At 41.5% G+C, this 25,940-nt stretch overlaps 2 non-coding genes and 1 pseudogene across 2 annotated transcripts; all 3 read left to right on the forward strand.

The window, feature by feature from the left end:
• Window positions 1-9,235, forward strand: part of LOC127010573 (large subunit ribosomal RNA) — a 9,412-nt pseudogene extending 177 nt beyond the window's left edge.
• Window positions 9,236-22,436: 13,201 nt separating this feature from the next.
• Window positions 22,437-24,431, forward strand: LOC127010529 (small subunit ribosomal RNA). Its single transcript, XR_007763285.1, has one exon. It is a non-coding gene; the product is annotated as a small subunit ribosomal RNA (ribosomal RNA).
• A 940-nt stretch (window positions 24,432-25,371) lies between these two features.
• On the forward strand, window positions 25,372-25,550 carry LOC127010596 (5.8S ribosomal RNA). The gene has a single exon (XR_007763328.1). It is a non-coding gene; the product is annotated as a 5.8S ribosomal RNA (ribosomal RNA).
• The last annotated feature ends 390 nt before the right edge of the window (window positions 25,551-25,940 follow it).

Consider the following 25,940-nt stretch of genomic DNA (forward strand, 5'->3'; position numbering starts at 1 on the left):
TGAGAAATTAACGATTTAAGTCCTTCTTAAATGAGGCCATTTACCCATAGAGGGTGCCAGGCCCGTATAACGTTAATGATTACTAGATGATGTTTCCAAAGAGTCGTGTTGCTTGATAGTGCAGCACTAAGTGGGTGGTAAACTCCATCTAAAACTAAATATAACCATGAGACCGATAGTAAACAAGTACCGTGAGGGAAAGTTGAAAAGAACTCTGAATAGAGAGTTAAACAGTACGTGAAACTGCTTAGAGGTTAAGCCCGATGAACCTGAATATCCGTTATGGAAAATTCATCATTAGAATTGTAATATTTAAACAATATTATGATAATAGTGTGAATTTTTTCCATATAAGGACATTGTAATCTATTAGCATACCAAATTTATCATAAAATATAACTTATAGTTTATTCAAATTAATTTGCTTGCATTTTAACACAGAATAAATGTTATTAATTTGATAAAGTGCTGATAGATTTATATGAATACAGTGCGTTAATTTTTCGGAATTATATAATGGCATAATTATCATTGATTTTTGTGTTTATTATATGCACTTGTAGGATTAACAATGCGAAAGATTCAGGATACCTTCGGGACCCGTCTTGAAACACGGACCAAGGAGTCTAACATATGTGCAAGTTATTGGGATATAAACCTAATAGCGTAATTAACTTGACTAATAATGGGATTAGTTTTTTAACTATTTATAGCTAATTAACACAATCCCGGGGCGTTCTATATAGTTATGTATAATGATATTTATATTATTTATGCCTCTAACTGGAACGTACCTTGAGCATATATGCTGTGACCCGAAAGATGGTGAACTATACTTGATCAGGTTGAAGTCAGGGGAAACCCTGATGGAAGACCGAAACAGTTCTGACGTGCAAATCGATTGTCAGAATTGAGTATAGGGGCGAAAGACCAATCGAACCATCTAGTAGCTGGTTCCTTCCGAAGTTTCCCTCAGGATAGCTGGTGCATTTTAATATTATATAAAATAATCTTATCTGGTAAAGCGAATGATTAGAGGCCTTAGGGTCGAAACGATCTTAACCTATTCTCAAACTTTAAATGGGTAAGAACCTTAACTTTCTTGATATGAAGTTCAAGGTTATGATATAATGTGCCCAGTGGGCCACTTTTGGTAAGCAGAACTGGCGCTGTGGGATGAACCAAACGTAATGTTACGGTGCCCAAATTAACAACTCATGCAGATACCATGAAAGGCGTTGGTTGCTTAAAACAGCAGGACGGTGATCATGGAAGTCGAAATCCGCTAAGGAGTGTGTAACAACTCACCTGCCGAAGCAACTAGCCCTTAAAATGGATGGCGCTTAAGTTGTATACCTATACATTACCGCTAAAGTAGATGATTTATATTACTTGTAATATAAATTTTGAAACTTTAGTGAGTAGGAAGGTACAATGGTATGCGTAGAAGTGTTTGGCGTAAGCCTGCATGGAGCTGCCATTGGTACAGATCTTGGTGGTAGTAGCAAATAATCGAATGAGACCTTGGAGGACTGAAGTGGAGAAGGGTTTCGTGTGAACAGTGGTTGATCACGAGTTAGTCGGTCCTAAGTTCAAGGCGAAAGCCGAAAATTTTCAAGTAAAATACAAATGCCAAACAAATATATATATTATATAAAATCTAGCTAAATTAATATACTTGAATAATTTTGAACGAAAGGGAATACGGTTCCAATTCCGTAACCTGTTGAGTATCCGTTTGTTATTAAATATGGGCCTCGTGCTCATCCTGGCAACAGGAACGACCATAAAGAAGCCGTCGAGAGATATCGGAAGAGTTTTCTTTTCTGTTTTATAGCCGTACTACCATTGGAAGTCTTTCGCAGAGAGATATGGTAGATGGGCTAGAAGAGCATGACATATACTGACCTTGAAAATTTATGGTGGGGACACGCAAACTTCTCAACAGGCCGTACCAATATCCGCAGCTGGTCTCCAAGGTGAAGAGTCTCTAGTCGATAGAATAATGTAGGTAAGGGAAGTCGGCAAATTAGATCCGTAACTTCGGGATAAGGATTGGCTCTGAAGATTGAGATAGTCGGGCTTGATTGGGAAACAATAACATGGTTTATGTGCTCGTTCTGGGTAAATAGAGTTTCTAGCATTTATGTTAGTTACTTGTTCCCCGGATAGTTTAGTTACGTAGCCAATTGTGGAACTTTCTTGCTAAAATTTTTAAGAATACTAATTGGGTTAAACCAATTAGTTCTTATTAATTATAACGATTATCAATTAACAATCAATTCAGAACTGGCACGGACTTGGGGAATCCGACTGTCTAATTAAAACAAAGCATTGTGATGGCCCTAGCGGGTGTTGACACAATGTGATTTCTGCCCAGTGCTCTGAATGTCAAAGTGAAGAAATTCAAGTAAGCGCGGGTCAACGGCGGGAGTAACTATGACTCTCTTAAGGTAGCCAAATGCCTCGTCATCTAATTAGTGACGCGCATGAATGGATTAACGAGATTCCTTCTGTCCCTATCTACTCACAGTCGGTGTTAGATTGCTCGTGCGAACAGACGTGTTTTCCGTACGCCCCGCGAGTGTAGCCAATATTGACTGATAGAGACCAGATACGAAGCTAGAAACAGCACGAAAATTCGTGTTTTGTGCCTGCGAACCCAGTGCGCGTGTTTTCCCTGTGTAAAAGTGGTGAAACCGGGTGAAATTGGGTTTTTCCCATTGGAAATTTTCCATTGCGCCACGTGTGTCACGAGAGAGGCGCTCTCTTGAGAGAGGAGTTAGGCTTATTTAGGCACATTTTGCCTAAAACAGCTGTGCGGTTTGTGTCATCGCTAAACTTTTATCAGCTGATCAGCTGATAGAGCTTTCCGACCAGCTGATAATAAAGGGGTAAGTCCTTGGTGGAAAAGCTTTTGGGTTGGAACTGCCGATAACCGGCGGATGGCGCCACCCAAAATGGATGTTGGAGATTCTGGCAGTGAGAGTGCTAGTAGTAGGGGAAGCAGTGGGGGCAGAGGACGACCCAGAGGTAAGCGCAATAAAGCGCCGCTGAGGGACGCCTCTAGGTGCAAGTTGATGGCACTGGATGCAACTGCCGCTGACACTGCGACAGCCGCTGCCGCTGCCGCTGCCCCTGCTGCTGCCGCTGCCGCTGCGCCTGTCGCTGCCCTTGCCGCAGCCCCTGCCGCTCCCGCAGCCCCCGCCGCTGCTGCATCCTCTGCTGAACACGAGAAGACCTTCGTTGCACCAGCCAGTCCTCTAAAATCCTTCTCGGATAGGGAGTGGAGAGGTAATGGTGCCGTCGCTGCCGAGATGGGGGACATCCGATCGGAGATCGGTAGGATGTTCATGGTCTCCTATGCCAACCCGGCCACAAATGTGAAGGTACAGTCCGTAGCCAACCGCTACGAGGAGGTTGTTGCAGCCCTCCTTATACGGATTGGAGTGCTTGAGGACCGCCTTAAGAAGCAGACACCGGTTGCCTCGGCCGTCTCATACGCAGCCGCCGCTGCTAGAGGCGCGCACCTTATCGCCTCACCTGCTGCCCCTGTCGCCCCCTATGCCCCTGTAGCCGCACCGCGGAAAATCCGGGAGACCTGGTCGGCAGTCGTTGCATGTGATGATCCGGCCTTATCAGGGAGGCAAATTGCGGACAAGGTCCGCAAAGAGGTAGCGCCTGCTTTGGGCGTCAGAGTGCATGAGGTGCGAGAGTTGAAGCGGGGCGGCGCGATTATTCGCACGCCATCGCAGGCGGAGATGTCGAAAATCGTTGCCTCCGCAAAATTCGCTGAGGTGGGCCTTAAGGTGTCCAAAAACACTGCCGCAAAACCCAGGGTGACGGTACAGGATGTGGACACCACTGTGACGCCGGATGAGTTCATGATGGAGTTAAAAGAGAAAAACTTCGAGGAGATGTCGCTGAAGGAGTTCCAGAAGGCGGTAGTCCTGGCGACCAAGCCCTGGTCAGCAGCTAACAGCGCCACTATAAACGTGACGCTGGAAGTAGATGATCAGGCGTTGGCCGTTCTCGAAAGCGGGAGGGTGTATATCAAGTGGTTCTCTTACCGCTGCCGCTCTCAAGTGCGCACCTATGCGTGCCACCGATGCCTTGGTTTTGACCACAAAGTCAGCGAGTGTCGGTACGCTAGAGAAAACCAGGTCTGCCGCCAGTGCGGACAGAACGACCACGTCGCGGCGAAGTGCAAAAATGCGGTGGACTGCCGTAACTGCCGCCATAAAGGGCTACCCTCGGGGCACTATATGCTCTCGGGTGGATGGCCGATATATAGCGCTGTGCTAGCCAGGGTGCAAGCTAGACATTAAGATGTTCAGCTTCATCCAAGCGAATTGTGGTCGAGGCCGTTGCGCTGTCATCGAGCTTGCAAAGCGGATGAGAGATGCTGGCCACCTGTTCGCACTCATTCAGGAGCCCTATGTGGACGCAGGCAAGCGTCTCACTGGACTCCCTGGAGGCATGAGAATCTTCGCTGACAAAAGGAAGAAAGCTGCCATCATCGTGGACGACCCGTCTGCCATCTGCATGCCCATCGAGACATTGACGACGGATTATGGAGTGTGCGTGAGTGTCACAGGAAAATACGGCACCATTTTTCTGTCCTCCGTATACTGCCAGTACTCAGCTGCCCTGCAGCCCTACACTGACTACCTGGATACGGTTCTGCTGCTAGCCAGCAGGACACCGACAATCCTCGGACTTGATGCGAATGCGGTTTCCCCGATGTGGTTCAGCAAAACTCCAGCTAACTCTGGAGACCGTCTGAATCGCGAACGGGGACAGCACATGGACGAGTGGATCATCGCAAGCGGTGTCTGTGTGCTTAATACGGCCAGCCAGGTGTTCACGTTCGATAATCACCGCTCCAGAAGTGATATCGACGTGACCTTCACCAACGAAGCAGCGCGTGTGTGGGCAACATACGAATGGAGAGTTGACTTCTGGGAGCTGAGTGATCACAACATCATCACTGTTGAGGTTACTCCAGATCCAAGCAGTACCGTTGAGAGCCTAGCTCCGGTGCCGCAATGGAGGCTCTCCAATGCAAGTTGGCGAAGATTCAGAGTAGAACTAAGGGATGTAGCTGAATGTCTCGAGGAACTGGAGGAATCGCCGTTGGATGATCATGTGTCAGCCCTTCGCTCCATCGTACACGAAGTGTGCGACAGGGTAATAGGGCGCAGGATACCTGCAGCAAGGGGAAACGTAATATGGTGGAATCCTGAACTGAGTACCAAGCGCCAAGAGGTCAGGAGACTGAGGCGCAGGCTGCAGGCAGCTCGTCGGAGTGGCACCGGCGATGTTGAGCGACTTGCCGCTGGATTAAGGCTTGCCTCAGGCCAGTATAAGAAGCTTATCCTGATGACAAAGGAACAAAACTGGCGGGACTTCGTGGGACGGCACAAGGATGATCCATGGGGGCACGCCTACCGAATATGCCGAGGCCGGAAAAAGACAACCGATCTTGGATGTCTTAGGTCGAACGGCGCGCTACTTACGACATGGCACGACTGCGCAGATATACTCCTCCGCAACTTCTTCCCTGTTGCGGAATCCACAGTGCGTGAGGGTATAACTCCTGCTGCTCCACCGACCCTCGAAGCCTTCGAGGTGGCAACCAGCGTCGCGAAGCTGAGAAGCCGGCGATCGCCGGGAATGGACGGCATCACGGGTGGGATCGTCAAGGAGGTATGGCGTGCTATCCCTCAGCACCTGACGAAGTTGTACTCTCGATGCCTCTCGGAAGGATATTTTCCTGCCGAGTGGAAACACCCGAGAGTGATACCGCTGGTAAAGGGGCCAGATAAGGACAGGAGCGATCCTGCCTCTTATCGTGGCATATGCCTTTTGCCAGTGTTCGGAAAGGTGCTGGAAGGGATCATGGTGAATCGACTGAAGGATGTGCTACCGGATGGCTGCAGATGGCAATTTGGATTTCGGCCTGGACGCTGCGTTGAGGATGCGTGGATGCACGCTAAAAACACCGTTTCCACCAGCCGCGAGAGGAGGGTGCTGGGAATCTTTGTTGATTTCAAGGGTGCCTTCGACAATGTTGAGTGGAACGCGGTGCTGGATCGGCTTATCGACGTCGGCTGTCGAGAGATAGACTTGTGGAAAAGTTATTTCTCCGGTCGAAGTGCCAGTATCATCAGCAGTTACGAAGCGGCCACAGTGTCGGTTACACGGGGCTGCCCGCAAGGGTCTGTCAGTGGTCCATTTATTTGGAACCTACTGATGGATGTGCTGCTTCAGCGCCTGGAGCCACATTGTGCTCTGAGCGCGTTTGCAGATGACTTGCTACTTTTCGTCGATGGGAATTCCCGTGCCGATCTGGAGCGAAAGGGCGAGCAGTTGATGGACATCGTGGGAGCCTGGGGAGCTGAGGTTGGAGTGAGTGTGTCAACCAGCAAGACGGCAATCATGTTGCTGAAAGGGAATCTTTCAGACACTAGGAGACCGACCGTACGGTTTGCTGGAGCAAGCCTGCCATACGTCACCAAATGCCGGTACCTTGGCATCTTAGTCGGCGAGCGGATGAGCTTTCTCCCGCATATCTCTGCTCTCAGAGATCGGCTGGCTGGAGTTGCCGGAGGGCTAGCACGGGTGCTCCGAGTCGATTGGGGGCTCAGCTCCCGTGCTAAGAGGACGATATACAGCGGACTCATGGTCCCCTGTGCACTCTTCGGTGCCTCGGTCTGGTACAAGGCGGCGAGCAAGGGCAAGTCCTTAAGACTCCTCACCTCGTGCCAGAGGACCATCCTATTAGGATGCCAACCGGTATGCCGCACAGTGTCCACGGTGGCACTGCAGGTGCTTGCTGGTGCTCCTCCAATGGATTTAGTTGCTCACAGGATGGCAGTGAAGTTTAAGCTCAGAAAGCACGTTCCCCTGGACGAGAGCGACTGGCTCTATGGACAGGACTTGTCTGTGTTGGACTGGAAATCCAAGATGGCTCTGCTAGACGAATGTCTGCTAAATGAGTGGCAACTCAGATGGGACCAAGCGGCTCACGGTTTTGTGACTCGCCAGTTTTTCCCAGAGGCAGCGTTCGTCTACAAGAGGAAGGACTTTGTCTTCACCTTAAGAACCGGATTCTTGCTGACAGGACACGGGTCGTTCAACGCTTTCCTCCATGGTAGAACCCTCAGCACCACAACCGCATGCTCATGTGGAGAGGAGAGTGAGGACTGGCTTCACGTACTATGTGAGTGCCGCCTCTATAGCGATTTGCGTGACTTGGATGCCCTTGGCATTGTTCGAGTCCAAGAACGATGGAACGTCGCAGGAGTAGTCGAGACCCCAGAACGGATGCGTCTCCTAGGAGCTTTTGCTGATGCTGCCTTCTCGAGGCGTAGGATGGAAGCGACGAGGGATGAACCGCAGGCGCCGGGACAATAGTCCCAAAACCCCCTTGCCGTGTGGCAACGGCGAAGAATACTGCCACAGCTTGTCATTGCTTGTCGTAGGAGGCGACTAATATGACATGGTTGCCCCATCCGAGCTTGTCGGAGCTGAAGGGGTGAGGCCCACCGAGCCTGAAATTTCGGTGCCACGGGTTGAGTGGTTCTCCAAGGCTACTCATTGAGGTCGGCCCCCTAGTGGGAGTTTCGTGGTGGCTGTGGTTGACACCTATATCGCGGGTAGAGTCCCCGGGCTCGACGTGGATGTTGCGTTAATACAACTCGGGTGCTGCGACCCAAAGAACAGTAGAGATTTTAGATAGATCTCGCCCCTATGCAAGGGGGAGTGCTTGCCCGACAAGCAAGTACTTAAATTGCTACTGGGGTGGTTGCTATGTACATAGCTATAGCTTCTAGTCCAGGGCGTTGGTTTGGCGCTTAACCCAGACCCTTGCATTATATACTCCCTTGTGGGTATATTAGAATGCCGTGGCTGTAATCCCTTCAGTGCGGAACACGTCACGTTAAATAAGTTCGGAGGGATCCGAGACACACCTGTCCCTATCTACTATCTAGCGAAACCACAGCCAAGGGAACGGGCTTGGAATAATTAGCGGGGAAAGAAGACCCTTTTGAGCTTGACTCTAATCTGGCAGTGTAAGGAGACATAAGAGGTGTAGAATAAGTGGGAGATATTAGACCTCGGTTTGGTATCGCCAATGAAATACCACTACTCTTATTGTTTCCTTACTTACTTGATTAAATGGAACGTGTATCATTTCCTAGCCATTATACGGATATATTTATTATATCTTATGGTATTGGGTTTTGATGCAAGCTTCTTGATCAAAGTATCACGAGTTTGTTATATAATCGCAAACAAATTCTTTAATAAAACGGTGCATTTATGTATTTTTGATTTGAAAATTTGGTATAACTCCAATTACTCAGGTATGATCCAATTCAAGGACATTGCCAGGTAGGGAGTTTGACTGGGGCGGTACATCTCTCAAATAATAACGGAGGTGTCCCAAGGCCAGCTCAGTGCGGACAGAAACCACACATAGAGCAAAAGGGCAAATGCTGACTTGATCTCGGTGTTCAGTACACACAGGGACAGCAAAAGCTCGGCCTATCGATCCTTTTGGTTTAAAGAGTTTTTAACAAGAGGTGTCAGAAAAGTTACCATAGGGATAACTGGCTTGTGGCGGCCAAGCGTTCATAGCGACGTCGCTTTTTGATCCTTCGATGTCGGCTCTTCCTATCATTGTGAAGCAAAATTCACCAAGCGTTGGATTGTTCACCCATGCAAGGGAACGTGAGCTGGGTTTAGACCGTCGTGAGACAGGTTAGTTTTACCCTACTAATGACAAAACGTTGTTGCGACAGCATTCCTGCGTAGTACGAGAGGAACCGCAGGTACGGACCAATGGCACAATACTTGTTCGAGCGAACAGTGGTATGACGCTACGTCCGTTGGATTATGCCTGAACGCCTCTAAGGTCGTATCCGTGCTGGACTGCAATGATAAATAAGGGGCAATTTGCATTGTATGGCTTCTAAACCATTTAAAGTTTATAATTTACTTTTTAAACGACAATGGATGTGATGCCAATGTAATTTGTAACATAGTAAATTGGGAGGATCTTTGATCACCTGATGCCGCGCTAGTTACATAGAAAAGCATTATTTAATACAATGACAAAGCCTAGAATCAATTGTAAACGACTTTTGTAACAGGCAAGGTGTTGTAAGTGGTTGAGCAGCTGCCATACTGCGATCCACTGAAGCTTATCCTTTGCTTGATGATTCGATAATAAAATTGCATAATTTATTTGTTGTGTTGAACTTCTTATATAAAGTTCAACCAACAATCTATTTGTATGCATTGATTGTTTGCTTGGCTTTGTGGCGAATTTTTAATCCTTTATATATTACATTCCTAAGGTCTAGATTTTCAAGTAAGAGACCAATTTGATTAACATATCAATATAAGTACAACTCGACCATCTAATAATAATATGAATCGTCATCTTATTAGTGACGCGAAGATTGGCAAACATATAATATAAAAATATTCCTAAGGTCTAGATTTTCAAGTAAGAGACCAATTTGATTAACATATCAATATAAGTACAACTCGACCATCTAATAATAACAATATGAATCGTCATCTTATTAGTGACGCGAAGATTGGCAAACATATAATATAAAAATATTCCTAAGGTCTAGATTTTCAAGTAAGAGACCAATTTGATTAACATATCAATATAAGTACAACTCGACCATCTAATAATAACAATATGAATCGTCATCTTATTAGTGACGCGAAGATTGGCAAACATATAATATAAAAATATTCCTAAGGTCTAGATTTTCAAGTAAGAGACCAATTTGATTAACATATCAATATAAGTACAACTCGACCATCTAATAATAACAATATGAATCGTCATCTTATTAGTGACGCGAAGATTGGCAAACATATAATATAAAAATATTCCTAAGGTCTAGATTTTCAAGTAAGAGACCAATTTGATTAACATATCAATATAAGTACAACTCGACCATCTAATAATAACAATATGAATCGTCATCTTATTAGTGACGCGAAGATTGGCAAACATATAATATAAAAATATTCCTAAGGTCTAGATTTTCAAGTAAGAGACCAATTTGATTAACATATCAATATAAGTACAACTCGACCATCTAATAATAACAATATGAATCGTCATCTTATTACTGACGCGAAGATTGGCAAACATATAATATACAAATATTCCTAAGGTCTAGATTTTCAAGTAAGAGACCAATTTGATTAACATATCAATATAAGTACAACTCGACCATCTAATAATAACAATATGAATCGTCATCTTATTAGTGACGCGAAGATTGGCAAACATATAATATAAAAATATTCCTAAGGTCTAGATTTTCAAGTAAGAGACCAATTTGATTAACATATCAATATAAGTACAACTCGACCATCTAATAATAACAATATGAATCGTCATCTTATTAGTGACGCGAAGATTGGCAAACATATAATATAAAAATATTCCTAAGGTCTAGAATCTTAAGCAATAGACCAATTCAACTAAGAGTTGACATATAAAAATATGTTCCTTTTAATGTTAGCAAAATTTTATCGTCACATACTGTTAGTGACGCGAACGTTTTTTTCTCCATGTTTATATGAATGTTTATTCAAAGGTAGAAAGGCAGGATCGTTATTTTATAAGTGAAGCGATAAAAAAATATTATGCAATAGGACATCTATTTATAAATATTTTTAAGTCTTAGAAATTCAAGTAAAGAGATTCAAGAAATTCATTCAACTTAGAGCGCACATATAATTAAAACTATTCCTGAGGTTTAGAAACCAAATTAAATAAAGAGGACATATAAACGTATGTGGTATTTTGATGGTAGTAAAAATGTATCGCGATATTATTAGTGACGCGACCAATTTTTATACTCTTTGCTCCATGTGCAAATATATCTAGTGTTTAGATAGTCAATTAAAAATGACAATTTTAACTAAAAGACTTAAAAAAGTGTTTGTCAAACTTATAATTTTGTCAATACTATATAAAACGCCAATCATATCCTTATAAAAGTAAATACGGTATATGGTTATAAATACAAAACCATATATAAATAAAAAAATGAAATCGTATGTATATGGCTTATAGGTATAATACCTATAAGGCATAATAATGTATAATATTAGCAAATATACATATAAAAGTGCATAAATTGTATAGATATGGCATAAAGAAGGCATTTATGAGAATAGCTAGTAGAATTTGCCCATACACTACTAGCGAAATGAGATATTTATACCTAGTGAGGGCGGCACTAGTACTATAAATTGTGGCAAAATAAATCTTATGCAAATGCATAGGATTTTGTCAATACCGTACAAAAAACTAAGTAAAACGTATGGATATTGAAAAATAAATGGATTATATTCATAAAATACGAATATTTCTTGCATTCTCTTGTTATACGAGAGAATATCATACGGAGCGGGCAGCCCCTAGTATAGTAAGCAGTCGAATGGGAGACAGCGTGTCCAAAAACACCTATAGGGAGGTGGTCGTTGGCGGACCTCTCCTTGTATTGGTCAAACTTATGATTTTGTCAATACTATATAAAACGCCAATCATATCCATATAAAAGTGAATACAGTATATGGATATGAATAAAAAACCATACATAAATAAAAAAAAATATGTATAAAAAATTATACATATATTTATATTAAGCAATCGTATGGATGTGGCTTATAGGTATAATACCTATAAGGCATAATAATGTATAATATAGCAAATATACATATAAAAGTGCATGAATTGTATAGATATGGCATATAAGTGACATATTTATGAGAATAGCTAGTAGAATTTGCCCATACACTACTAGCGAAATGAGATATTTATACCTAGTGAGGGCGGCACTAGTACTATAAATTGTGGCAAAATAAATCTTATGCAAATGCATAGGATTTTGTCAATACCGTACAAAAAACTAAGTAAAACGTATGGATATTGAAAAATAAATGGATTATATTCATAAAATACGAATATTTCTTGCATTCTCTTGTTATATGAGAGAATATCATACGGAGCGGGTAGCCCCTAGTATAGTAAGCAGTCGAATGGGAGACAGCGTGTCCAAAAACACCTATAGGGAGGTGGTCGTTGGCGGACCTTTCCTCGTATTGGTCAAACTTATGATTTTGTCAATACTATATAAAACGCCAATCATATCCATATAAAAGTGAATACAGTATATGGATATGAATAAAAAACCATACATAAATAAAAAAAAATATGTATAAAAAATTATACATATATTTATATTAAGCAATCGTATGGATGTGGCTTATAGGTATAATACCTATAAGGCATAATAATGTATAATATAGCAAATATACATATAAAAGTGCATGAATTGTATAGATATGGCATATAAGTGACATATTTATGAGAATAGCTAGTAGAATTTGCCCATACACTACTAGCGAAATGAGATATTTATACCTAGTGAGGGCGGCACTAGTACTATAAATTGTGGCAAAATAAATCTTATGCAAATGCATAGGATTTTGTCAATACCGTACAAAAAACTAAGTAAAACGTATGGATATTGAAAAATAAATGGATTATATTCATAAAATACGAATATTTCTTGCATTCTCTTGTTATATGAGAGAATATCATACGGAGCGGGTAGCCCCTAGTATAGTAAGCAGTCGAATGGGAGACAGCGTGTCCAAAAACACCTATAGGGAGGTGGTCGTTGGCGGACCTCTCCTCGTATTGGTCAAACTTATGATTTTGTCAATACTATATAAAACGCCAATCATATCCATATAAAATTGAATACAGTATATGGATATGAATAAAAAACCATACATAAATAAAAAAAAAATATGTATAAAAAATTATACATATATTTATATTAAGCAATCGTATGGATGTGGCTTATAGGTATAATACCTATAAGGCATAATAATGTATAATATAGCAAATATACATATAAAAGTGCATGAATTGTATAGATATGGCATATAAGTGACATATTTATGAGAATAGCTAGTAGAATTTGCCCATACACTACTAGCGAAATGAGATATTTATACCTAGTGAGGGCGGCACTAGTACTATAAATTGTGGCAAAATAAATCTTATGCAAATGCATAGGATTTTGTCAATACCATACATAAACCGTATGGATATTGAGAAGTTAATAGATTACATCTATAATATGAGAAGTATTTTAGTATTCTTATTAAATAAGAGAATACTATAAGGGTGAGTGGCAAAGAGAATTGAATATACCCGAATGGGAGACAGCGTGTCCAAAAACTACTATAGGTGGTGTGGCAAATATGAGGAAGGCAATATATCCATATAATGAAAATAAAAGTGCGTTTTCTTATTATATAAGAGAACACTATATGGGTGAGTGGCAAAGTAAATTGAATATACCCGAATGGGAGACAGCGTGTCCAAAAACTACTATAGGTGGTGTGGCAAATATGAGGAAGGCAATATATCCATATAATGAAAATAAAAGTGCGTTTTCTTATTATATAAGAGAACACTATATGGGTGAGTGGCAAAGTAAATTGAATATACCCGAATGGGAGACAGCGTGTCCAAAAACTACTATAGGTGGTGTGGCAAATATGAGGAAGGCAATATATCCATATAATGAATATAAAAGTGCGTTGTCTTATTATATAAGAGAACACTATATGGGTGAGTGGCAAAGTAAATTGAATATACCCGAATGGGAGACAGCGTGTCCAAAAACTACTATAGGATGGTCAATGGGCCGGCCGTCTGCTATTGACATATGTCAGTAGAGAAGATATTATCCGTCAAATTTGTTTCTTTATTCATTTATTTGAATACGAGACTTGGCTCCGCGGTTAATATTTTAAGCCCAAAGATAATAACGTTGAAACAAAGGCCAAGTTTCTATTGTACATAGAATAACAAATTGTTTCCGAATTTTATCGTTAATTTTAGGAGGTAGGCTAACATGATTTATATTATATGTGTATTATTAAATAATAATAGTACATAAAAGTCTACCAAAGAAATATAAAAATGTAATTATGAATACATTTTCAATATTAATATCAACTTATATTGTTGATAATAAAAAATAGCTATTAAGAGAGTTATTTAAGAAATTATATAATATATAATAAAGAGTATATATATAAATAATATATAAGTATATATTATTTAAGAAATAAATATAGTAGTAATAATTATATATATACACTCGGTTCTATTTTATATATTACCAGAGACTTATATGGATATATATAGATAAATTTTAAATTTATCGTCAAAATACAAATGATTAACTCAATATCTTATATTGGTTAAACAAAAATTGTACATGTGTGGATACAATATATTATGTATGTCGAACAAAAATGATATTTTAGAATGAAATGTGCATATAAATTATAGATTTAATGGGGGTTAGCTGGCGGGCAGGTCCCACGCAGTAGTCACTAATTGTTATATAATACAGATCGGCTGGCGGGCAGGTCCCACGCAGCAGTCACTAATATCAGTCCCAATTCTTATGGGACGGGTGTTGGATCCAGGGGGGATCACGCGTACTTGGTGTTGGTGATTCTTGAGGAGCCGGCTGGCTACTCCTATCCACTGAAGATTAGGAAGTTTACGTTGGAAGGGTGACTGCCCTTCTTTACCTGCTGGCCTAGAGACTCAGTCAGTATATTTTAATTAAAGATTTAACGGCTAAGTGCCGGAGTTTCATTAATAGGAGCTGGTGCTCTTTATTTATTGAATATCCTATATGAACTGAACTTAAGAATTAACAAAGGCTCATGCATGACCGGATGCCCGTGGCAGACCGCTGACCATGCACATTTTGCAGAAGTCATACGTTCGCTGTCAGCCAATGGGACAAAGCCACGGCCCATATGTTGGCACAATATGTTGGCTCAGCACTTGGGCTCATTAGGGTGGACCTCAAATTGAGGCGAACCATACACGAGTGGTATAAGAAGTGTAATAATAATATAATAATAGTGATTAATATTAATAAAGGGAATATGAATTGGCCTGCTCAGCCCAAGTTGGGAGTTGGTTGTTAACTACTCCCCCCTTTAAATTAGACGCCGTCCTCGGTGACAGCCAATTCGTCGATGGACTTTCGTAATCGGGATGCCTCTCGTTTGCGCCTGCAGTGATGTTGGAGCAGGACCAGGCCGCATAATGTAAAGCTGACGGCAACTCCCGCGGCGAACCACATCTTAGGTGCACCTCCCGCCGACACGTCATCTCTGAGTTCCTGCATCAGACGCAGGTTGTGCTCGTTCATCCGTTGCAGTAATGGCAAACTCAATATGTGATCATGTCCCGTTATGTTGATTAATGGGGAGGCCGCGATCCCTGGGCTCTTTTTCACAGAGAAGCCGAGGTTCAAAAACACGGAGTCATTAACCACCGCCTTCCTTTCGAAAGTAATAAGGTGGGTCCCTATTATGGTTGTTGGGGGACCGTCATCGATGGTGATCCTCGTGAGTTTTTCATTGACGATCATTATTCCGTCGTCCACGATTGTAAGTGGTTCCAGATTACTGGGCCGCGTCCGGCATGTAGCCGCCCCGCCTGCATGTAATTGCCTGGCGCAGGTGTCGTGCGGCGCCTTTTTACAAAATGTGGCCAAGTTGGTGGAGGCGCAGTCGGAAACTGCTAGGACTTCGTCGTCGCATTCCGCCACGCTGTTATCTTCTATTTGTAGAATAGTATGGTAGTGCGCGACCGGGAAGAGCAGGACTTTTTTACAAATACGCTTAACTTTAGGATACTGAACTAAGACATGGATAAAGACATTAGATTGAAAAATTTTAATCTTAGATACAGCCATAAGACTGACTATGGGGACCTCTGTGAGCTGTTCGTCAAAGATAGATTTAAGGTCATTGTGATTAAATATAACCGGATTTATAATGTTGTTCTTGGCAAGTGTGATTGTGAGCATGCAATTTTGTAATTCTGAAATGAGGATTCTATTCCTGGCTAGAAGTGTTTCGAAAAGGTGGCCGGAGTCAACTAACCCGTCCCTTTTTTCCTTGAGGATTTTATTTACTGTATCTGTAAGTTGGTTAATGTGTTTCTGTGTTTCTGTATTGATTACAACCTGCCTATTGTTTGCTTCGATCAGCGCTGCTTCGTTAGTCTTAATTCTATAGAGGTCCTCCGCGTCGGGCGTGCCTGCCACGACCTTAAGTGCAGTGCCCAGGAAATCTAGGCTCCTGGCCATTCTATGGTGCACGGTTAATTCATCCAGAATGTTCTGGGCATGATCGACGTCCACTTCCAATAACTTCCTCATATGCGACTGTGGGAACAGCTCCAGCATTCTGACCGTAGAGTCAATTATGCTGGAGAACTCAGACAAATTTGTCGAGTGCCTAACTAGGCCATATTGTTCCCACACCAGGACATTCCCGTCCAGTACCGGAATATACTTCGCGTGAGAGAAGTCGGTAATTCTCGCATTCGCTATGGACAGCAGTAAGACGAGTATAACGGCAAGCCTGTGGAGATGGTAGTAATGTTGAGTTCTGAATAACATAAGGGCGAGTATGGATGGCGGAGATGTTTATTTTATATTGTCCTTATGGACCACCCTCCCTTTAATGAGAACAGACGTTTTTAGGTCTGCTTCTATGCGCTCTTCCGAGTAGAGCGGCGTCAGCTTATTTCCGAGTCTTTTATTATTGCGCACGAGGACCTTTTCCCCAACTTCAAAGACTCTGTTTTGTCTTGAAGTGTTAATTCTATCGAGGTTGGTTTGTTGCGCCTTGTCGATCTTGGCTCTAATAGCCGAATTAGCCTCGTCGCTGCTGGCATGGATAACTTCTGCTGGCCTACAATCCGTGACTGAGTGCAACGATCTATTATATTCTACTGTAGCCCGCAAAATTAATTCCACAGTGTCGTCAATTTTTTTATCGATTTTGAGGCACCTGGCTATTTCTGCCAAGGTACTGTGGAATCTTTCCACTTGGCCATTGGAGCTACTGTGAAGCGGTGGCGCATTAATGACATCGATGCTGTATTGATTTTTCAGCAAAGACGTAATCGTTTCAGAATTGAAGGAAGCCTCATTGTCACAATAGATGGTTTTAGTTTTGTGGTAGAAATTTACCAATTGGAGTATAGGGGCCCGTACATCAACTATTGCCCTAGAAGATAAGGGCTGTACGATGGCGAACTTAGAGAACTTATCGATGCAAGTTAGGAAGATCTTTTTGTCGGTAGAAAAAATGTCAATATGTAACATCTCCCCTACATATGAAGGAATTGGGGTGCTTCCTAACTCCTGTCGTTTGGGGTGGCGATCGTATTTGGCTTTATTGCAGACCTTGCAATTTGCGACGACTTCGCTGGCCAGCTTTGACATGTTGGGAAAATAGTAGTCGCGAAGAATTTGCTTGGCGTTTTCCTGCGCAGCCCTGTGGGCGCGGTTGTGTTCGGCATTAACAATTTCCAGCTTTTCATTGGTATTTGTAATGTCAGTGACAAAGTTTTTACAATGCCAAAATTTCGTTGCAGGGAACTCCTGCCTCAAGGCATGTTGAACACAAGCTAGTGTCGGAAAGTCGCAGTGGATCGCGTTTACGACGTTGGCGTTGATAATTTCTTTAACAGATTGGACAAGTAGGTTTTTGTTATTAAAGTAAATGACGTGGCGAGTTCTATTGCCAAAAACAATGAAGTCTCGCCGAAGTGGTTGGTTTGCCTCTTCCAAAATAATTTGGTTTCTGAAGCAGTTTAGGGGTTTATCCGTAGTCTCGATGGTGTATGAGAGCGAAAGCTCGCTATGCACCGTGGCAGCGTCGGACTGAGGCTCAGCCTCTAGGTTGTTCAAGTGTTGCCGAGACAGCGCATCGGCTACAAGGTTTTGCTTCCCTGGCGTGTAAAACACCTTCCCGTTGTTTTCGTCTATAAAGGCCTTCCATCGCTTGATTTTAGCGTTGGTGTTTCTGTCAGATACCGCGTAAGTCAGCGGCTGGTGGTCTGTGAAGATCCTAACCTCCTGAGTGCCGTAAAGGTAGTTCTGTAGTTTGCCTATGGCCCAAACTATCGCTAACAATTCTCTTTCGTTGGTAGCGTAATTTAGCTCGCAATCCTTAAGCGTGCGCGATATCATTGTAATGGGCCTCTTGTTCTGGGACAATACCGCGCCTATTCCACTGGCTGAAGCGTCGGTGGTTAGGTCGAATGGTAATTTAAAGTCGGGGTACGTTAGAATGACATCTTCTGATGCCAGGATATTGCGCAGGTGGTCAAACGCATTGCGCTGGGCTTCATCAAACGTAATAGGAACTTTTTTCGACATGTTTTTACTGACTGCTCCGTTTTGCCCTTTGAGAATATGAGTAAGGGGCCTGGCAATGGAGGCAAAATTTTTGACAAAGCTTCTGTAATAACTCGCCAGGCCGAGGAAGGACCTGAGGCTAAAGAGGGTTTTAGGTTCTGGGAATTCTTGTATTGCCCTGACTTTTTCGGGATCTGTTTTTGTTCCCCCTCTAGTAACTATGAAGCCTAAAAATTCTACGCTTTCTTTAAAGAATTTAGTCTTTTCTCGAGCCACCTTCATGTTGGCGTCGAGCAGTCGCTTAAGCACTATATCGATGTGCTTAACATGTTCGGTTTCGTTTTCGGAAAAAACAATAACGTCATCGACGTACACGTAACATATCTTGCCTATTTCTTCCCGCAGTACATCATCGATGGCTCTTTGGAATATGCTACCTGCGTTTTTTAATCCGAAAGGTAGTCGACAAAATTCGTATTTTCCTCCGTTAACTGAGAACGAGGTTTTTTCCCGGTCTTTCTCGGCCAAGTATATCTGATGATACCCTGACTTCAAGTCTAGGGTAGTAAAGTATTTGGCTTTCCCTAAATTCGCTAGAATCATGGGAATGCTTGGCATAGGGTAGCGATCGGCAATTGTTTGCTCGTTTAGTTTCCTAAAGTCGATTACCAAACGTTTCTTCCTGATGCCATTCTCGTCGGTCCCTTTTTTGTCAACTACCCAAGTAGGGCTGTTGTACGGGGATCTGGAAGGCCTGATTATGCCATTGCTCAGCAGTTCCTTGATTTCGCTGTTTACAAAGTCTGCTGCCCCCATGGGGTAGGGGTATAACCTGGAGTAGACGGGTTCGTCACTCTTAGTTCGGATAGTGGCGATGACCGAGGTGTTGAATGTTAGGGCCTCGTTAGAGGTCGAAAACACCTTTATTCTTTTCAGAATAACTTTTTTGAACTCGGCTTTCGCCGAATTTGGTACCACGATGTCGTCGATTTTTGTAAAATTCACGTTATCGCAGTCAAAGAATTTTAGTTTTTCCGTGGAGTTTGCGAATTTTATTACGCCATTGCCTAAGTCCAATGCGACCCCTGCTCGCGTTAGCGAGTCAAAGCCAATTATGGCATCGAACGTGCTTAGCGTATTTAACAAAAAAAATGGGGCGTTTAGCCCAAAAATGCGCATCATGCATTTTTGCTTGACGCTACTGGAGCCGTGAATAGAGCTCACAGTAAAGGGGTTCTCGACCGGCATTACGTTTTTTAGCTCCTTTACGGGCTTAACGTAATTTTTTGCCGCCCCCGTGTCGATAAGTATTTTTAATGTTCTATCAGCCAACTGTCGTTCGATGAACGGCAGTCGGGAGCGCTCCCTAAAAAATGTAGCAGGTCCTTAAGTTCGTCGGAGTCATTACCTTCTTCAATGCTGGCGACTTCCGCTTCAGCTGCGGCGGCGTAATCTGCCTCCTCCTGCTCATGGGACTGGGTTATGTTATTGACGCGCTGGCGTCTTTGCCCCGAATAACGCTGAGATGAATTCTGTCTTTTGTGATTGTTATTATTCTGAGGCTTTCCCCAATTAGTCTCCTGCCTAAACTTTGATGTGGAAGGGTCGACCTCCATAGGCTGTACTTTGTTATGGTCTGTAACTTCGGGGTCCCCGCGCTTCTGCCAGGGGCTGTCCTCCTGGGGCTTGCTTTGGCTTTGCTTCGGAACGAAGTGTGGATTTTTATCCTCTCCTTTCCATTGCTTTCCCTGAAATTTATTGTTACGCCTGTTTCCATCGTGGACAAGGGACTTGTCTTCTATTGCTTTTGCGTAGGAAGCCGCGAATGCACTTCTTTCAATGCTATTTTCGGCCTCCCGCGCTAGCGCAAGCGCAGACGGAAGGTCTTTTGGCTGTGCTGGCAGCACCAGTGCTCTAAGGGGTCTTTTCAGTCCAGCAATAAATGCGTGTAAGGCGTCGCCCCTAACTTCTTTATTCAGGATGGTTGCCGTGTCTGCAGTGTGCGACATAACTATTTTGTTCGTGACGAGCGTGAGTTTCCTCTCGACCTCGTCATAATATGCCATGAGATCGGCATCGCGCTGTTGAACCATCTCTAGATTTTGACGCAGTACGCGTAGGGACGTTTTGTCCGCGTATGTGCAATCCAGCCTAGCCAGAATTGCATCGAAATTTAGCACTGTATTATGGGACGTGAGGAGCGATCGCGCATTACCACAAATTTTGTTTTTGATAATAACCACTGCTTCATAGTGGGCCTCGCTGCCTTTGTATCTCTTGAATACCTCATACGCATCTGATGCGGCCTGCCTCCACGACACGTATTCATCGTGGCTGCCACTAAAGGTTGGGAGCGATTTTACAATATCTAATTTGACATCGCACTTTATGGCGGGGTCCGGTGTTACCCTTTCATAAACTTCTACTTGGGGTGCCTGCACAGTTAACGAGCTGACCTGATTTCTAACTGATTCAATTTCTGCCCGCCAGCGCTGCTCCTGTGCGGTTAGCGCGGCGTTGACAGCATTTGTAATGAGGGCCTGTATCATTTCTGGGTTCATTTCTGAGTCTGGTTGTGTCGTTGTGGGGCAAAATCCGATTTCTTCACTGTCGTCGCTCTCTACTTCTTGTTTAACTTCCCTATATTCCCAACTCATCGGCCGCAAATGGGGCTGAGTGAGTTAATCGGCAGTAATAAAGGCGACGATGGACGATTATTTAGGGGAGTAACTGCGCGGTGGGTGAAGCACAACGAATTTGAAGAGAAACTATAATAAAAAACCCGCTGAATTTATATATCTCAAGAAAAATTCCGGTTGGAAAATGGCTGGGTCGAAACAACAGGCTTAGTAATCACACAGGTACACTGGACACAAAATTTCTGTTTTTTTTTTTTTTTTTTTTAAAATAAACGCATGCAAATCGAGTATAATCATAGAATAATCAAGGGAATAGGGGAGGGGAAAATTTTCCACGCGTAATAACCACTTAAAATTGCAAACAAATATATATTTCATATAACTGCTTTGTGTATTTTTAAATTTAAATTTTTAAATTTAAATTGCTAGCTCTGGCACAAGTTTGTAAGTAAATATGGAGAATTTGTGTAGGCACTTATCTGTCACAATATTTCGTATTGACCTGGGTGACCTATCTTCGTCGCACAGTCACTTACATTTTGTTTTCCTCAGGGTGAGATTCGAAGAGTAGTTGGGCGCCAATTATAGATTTAATGGGGGTTAGCTGGCGGGCAGGTCCCACGCAGTAGTCACTAATTGTTATATAATACAGATCGGCTGGCGGGCAGGTCCCACGCAGCAGTCACTAATATCAGTCCCAATTCTTATGGGACGGGTGTTGGATCCAGGGGGGATCACGCGTACTTGGTGTTGGTGATTCTTGAGGAGCCGGCTGGCTACTCCTATCCACTGAAGATTAGGAAGTTTACGTTGGAAGGGTGACTGCCCTTCTTTACCTGCTGGCCTAGAGACTCAGTCAGTATATTTTAATTAAAGATTTAACGGCTAAGTGCCGGAGTTTCATTAATAGGAGCTGGTGCTCTTTATTTATTGAATATCCTATATGAACTGAACTTAAGAATTAACAAAGGCTCATGCATGACCGGATGCCCGTGGCAGACCGCTGACCATGCACATTTTGCAGAAGTCATACGTTCGCTGTCAGCCAATGGGACAAAGCCACGGCCCATATGTTGGCACAATATGTTGGCTCAGCACTTGGGCTCATTAGGGTGGACCTCAAATTGAGGCGAACCATACACGAGTGGTATAAGAAGTGTAATAATAATATAATAATAGTGATTAATATTAATAAAGGGAATATGAATTGGCCTGCTCAGCCCAAGTTGGGAGTTGGTTGTTAACTTATATAAAGAAAATATTTGAAAAATAAATATTGTGTTTATAAAGAATATGATTCTTTTTGACATCAATAAAAACTTGTTATTATTAGTGGCGAAACAAGTATAAATTGGAAAACAAACGTATACGAATGCTATATAAAAATGGCCGTATTCGATAGAAATAAAATCTATAACAACATATATATTGCTAATTTCTATTCAAAAAATATGAATGAAATATGAATAAAAACATTATTCTGGTTGATCCTGCCAGTAGTTATATGCTTGTCTCAAAGATTAAGCCATGCATGTCTAAGTACACACGAATTAAAAGTGAAACCGCAAAAGGCTCATTATATCAGTTATGGTTCCTTAGATCGTTAACAGTCACTTGGATAACTGTGGTAATTCTAGAGCTAATACATGCAATTAAAACATGAACCTTATGGAACATGTGCTTTTATTAGGCTAAAACCAAGCGATCGCAAGATCGTTATATTGGTTGAACTCTAGATAACATGCAGATCGTATGGTCTTGTACCGACGACAGATCTTTCAAATGTCTGCCCTATCAACTTTTGATGGTAGTATCTAGGACTACCATGGTTGCAACGGGTAACGGGGAATCAGGGTTCGATTCCGGAGAGGGAGCCTGAGAAACGGCTACCACATCTAAGGAAGGCAGCAGGCGCGTAAATTACCCACTCCCAGCTCGGGGAGGTAGTGACGAAAAATAACAATACAGGACTCATATCCGAGGCCCTGTAATTGGAATGAGTACACTTTAAATCCTTTAACAAGGACCAATTGGAGGGCAAGTCTGGTGCCAGCAGCCGCGGTAATTCCAGCTCCAATAGCGTATATTAAAGTTGTTGCGGTTAAAACGTTCGTAGTTGAACTTGTGCTTCATACGGGTAGTACAACTTACAATTGTGGTTAGTACTATACCTTTATGTATGTAAGCGTATTACCGGTGGAGTTCTTACATGTGCTTAGATACTTGTATTTTTTCATATGTTCCTCCTATTTAAAAACCTGCATTAGTGCTCTTAAACGAGTGTTATTGTGGGCCGGTACAATTACTTTGAACAAATTAGAGTGCTTAAAGCAGGCTTCAAATGCCTGAATATTCTGTGCATGGGATAATGAAATAAGACCTCTGTTCTGCTTTCATTGGTTTTCAGATCAAGAGGTAATGATTAATAGAAGCAGTTTGGGGGCATTAGTATTACGACGCGAGAGGTGAAATTCTTGGACCGTCGTAAGACTAACTTAAGCGAAAGCATTTGCCAAAGATGTTTTCATTAATCAAGAACGAAAGTTAGAGGTTCGAAGGCGATCAGATACCGCCCTAGTTCTAACCATAAACGATGCCAGCTAGCAATTGGGTGTAGCTACTTTTATGGCTCTCTCAGTCGCTTCCCGGGAAACCAAAGCTTTTGGGCTCCGGGGGAAGTATGGTTGCAAAGCTGAAACTTAAAGGAATTGACGGAAGGGCACCACCAGGAGTGGAGCCTGCGGCTTAATTTGACTCAACACGGGAAAACTTACCAGGTCCGAACATAAGTGTGTAAGACAGATTGATAGCTCTTTCTCGAATCTATGGGTGGTGGTGCATGGCCGTTCTTAGTTCGTGGAGTGATTTGTCTGGTTAATTCCGATAACGAACGAGACTCAAATATATTAAATAGATATCTTCAGGATTATGGTGTTGAAGCTTATATAGCCTTCATTCATGGTGGCAGTAAAATGTTTATTGTGTTTGAATGTGTTTATATAAGTGGAGCCGTACCTGTTGGTTTGTCCCATTATAAGGACACTAGCTTCTTAAATGGACAAATTGCGTCTAGCAATAATGAGATTGAGCAATAACAGGTCTGTGATGCCCTTAGATGTCCTGGGCTGCACGCGCGCTACAATGAAAGTATCAACGTGTATTTCCTAGACCGAGAGGTCCGGGTAAACCGCTGAACCACTTTCATGCTTGGGATTGTGAACTGAAACTGTTCACATGAACTTGGAATTCCCAGTAAGTGTGAGTCATTAACTCGCATTGATTACGTCCCTGCCCTTTGTACACACCGCCCGTCGCTACTACCGATTGAATTATTTAGTGAGGTCTCCGGACGTGATCACTGTGACGCCTTGCGTGTTACGGTTGTTTCGCAAAAGTTGACCGAACTTGATTATTTAGAGGAAGTAAAAGTCGTAACAAGGTTTCCGTAGGTGAACCTGCGGAAGGATCATTAATGTTTTAATATCCTTACCGTTAATAAAATATTTGTTTATATTATAATAAATACATTATAGTATTACAAATAAAATATGAATTGCCAAAATGTATATGAGATCTATTATAGATCAAATGAAATTTCGAACAAGCAAATCGAAATAATGCAAATATTAAAATTATATATTGTATTTAATACATATGAGAGAAATTAATAAGCAGCCAAAGCAAACAAATAAAAATTCGAACAAGCAAATCGAATTATTAAAATAATAATATTAAATTATTATTGTATATCCTTACCGTTAATAAAATATTTGTTTATATTATAATAAATACATTATAATAATACAAATAAAATATGAATTGCCAAAATGTATATGAGATCTAATATAGATCAAATAAAATTTCGAACAAGCAAATCGAAATAATGCAAATATTAAAATTATATATTGTATTTAATACATATGAGAGAAATAATAAGCAGCCAAAACAAACAAATAAAAATTCGAACAAGCAAATCGAATTATTAAAATAATAATATTAAATTATTATTGTATATAAACACAATTAAAATACTGTGTGTATATGGACCATAATATACACGCGTTGCGATATGTATTGTTCATCTCAGTTATGCGCATACATTGGATAATGCAACAACCTAAAATGTACAATGTTGTACCTGGTTTTATACAGGTTAATGTTTTATATAAATTTCAATTTATATCGCTAAAAAAGTATTAATATATATATATATATATTTATTTACAATAAATGCAATTTAAAAAGAAATACTTTGATATATATTGGTTATATAAAACTAAGACATTTCGCAGCATTCGTTTTAGGTATAAAAATAAATTTATTGAAGGAATTGATATATGCCAGTAAAATGGTGTATTTTTAATTTCTTTCAATAAAAACATATTTGACAAAATTAAGAAACCAATTTATAAAACTCTAAGCGGTGGATCACTCGGCTCATGGGTCGATGAAGAACGCAGCAAACTGTGCGTCATCGTGTGAACTGCAGGACACATGAACATCGACATTTTGAACGCATATCGCAGTCCATGCTGTTATGTACTTTAATTAATTTTATAGTGCTGCTTGGACTACATATGGTTGAGGGTTGTAAGACTATGCTAATTAAGTTGCTTATACAAATTTTATAATGAAATTTTATAAGCATATGGTATATTATTGGATAATAATAATTTAATTATTTTATTCATAATATTAAAAAATATATGAAAAACATTATCTCACATTAGTAAATAATTTGAATGTGAAAAACGAAGAGAAATATTTTCTTTTTCAATCAAATGATACTGAGAAATGTCTAGCATAAAAATTTATCTAGAATTGTCTCTTATTAATGATTAGAAAATAGAAAACCGTTGACAATATTATTGTTCTTCGTTGATTCGTTAAATCAAACAAATGCCATTTATATACAGATATTATTAATATAACGAATTTAATAAAATGTTTTATCATTATATATAAAGAATTAATTGCATAT

Source organism: Drosophila biarmipes, chromosome X, assembly GCF_025231255.1.
Source record: "Drosophila biarmipes strain raj3 chromosome X, RU_DBia_V1.1, whole genome shotgun sequence".
Classification (NCBI taxonomy): Eukaryota; Metazoa; Arthropoda; class Insecta; order Diptera; family Drosophilidae; genus Drosophila; species Drosophila biarmipes.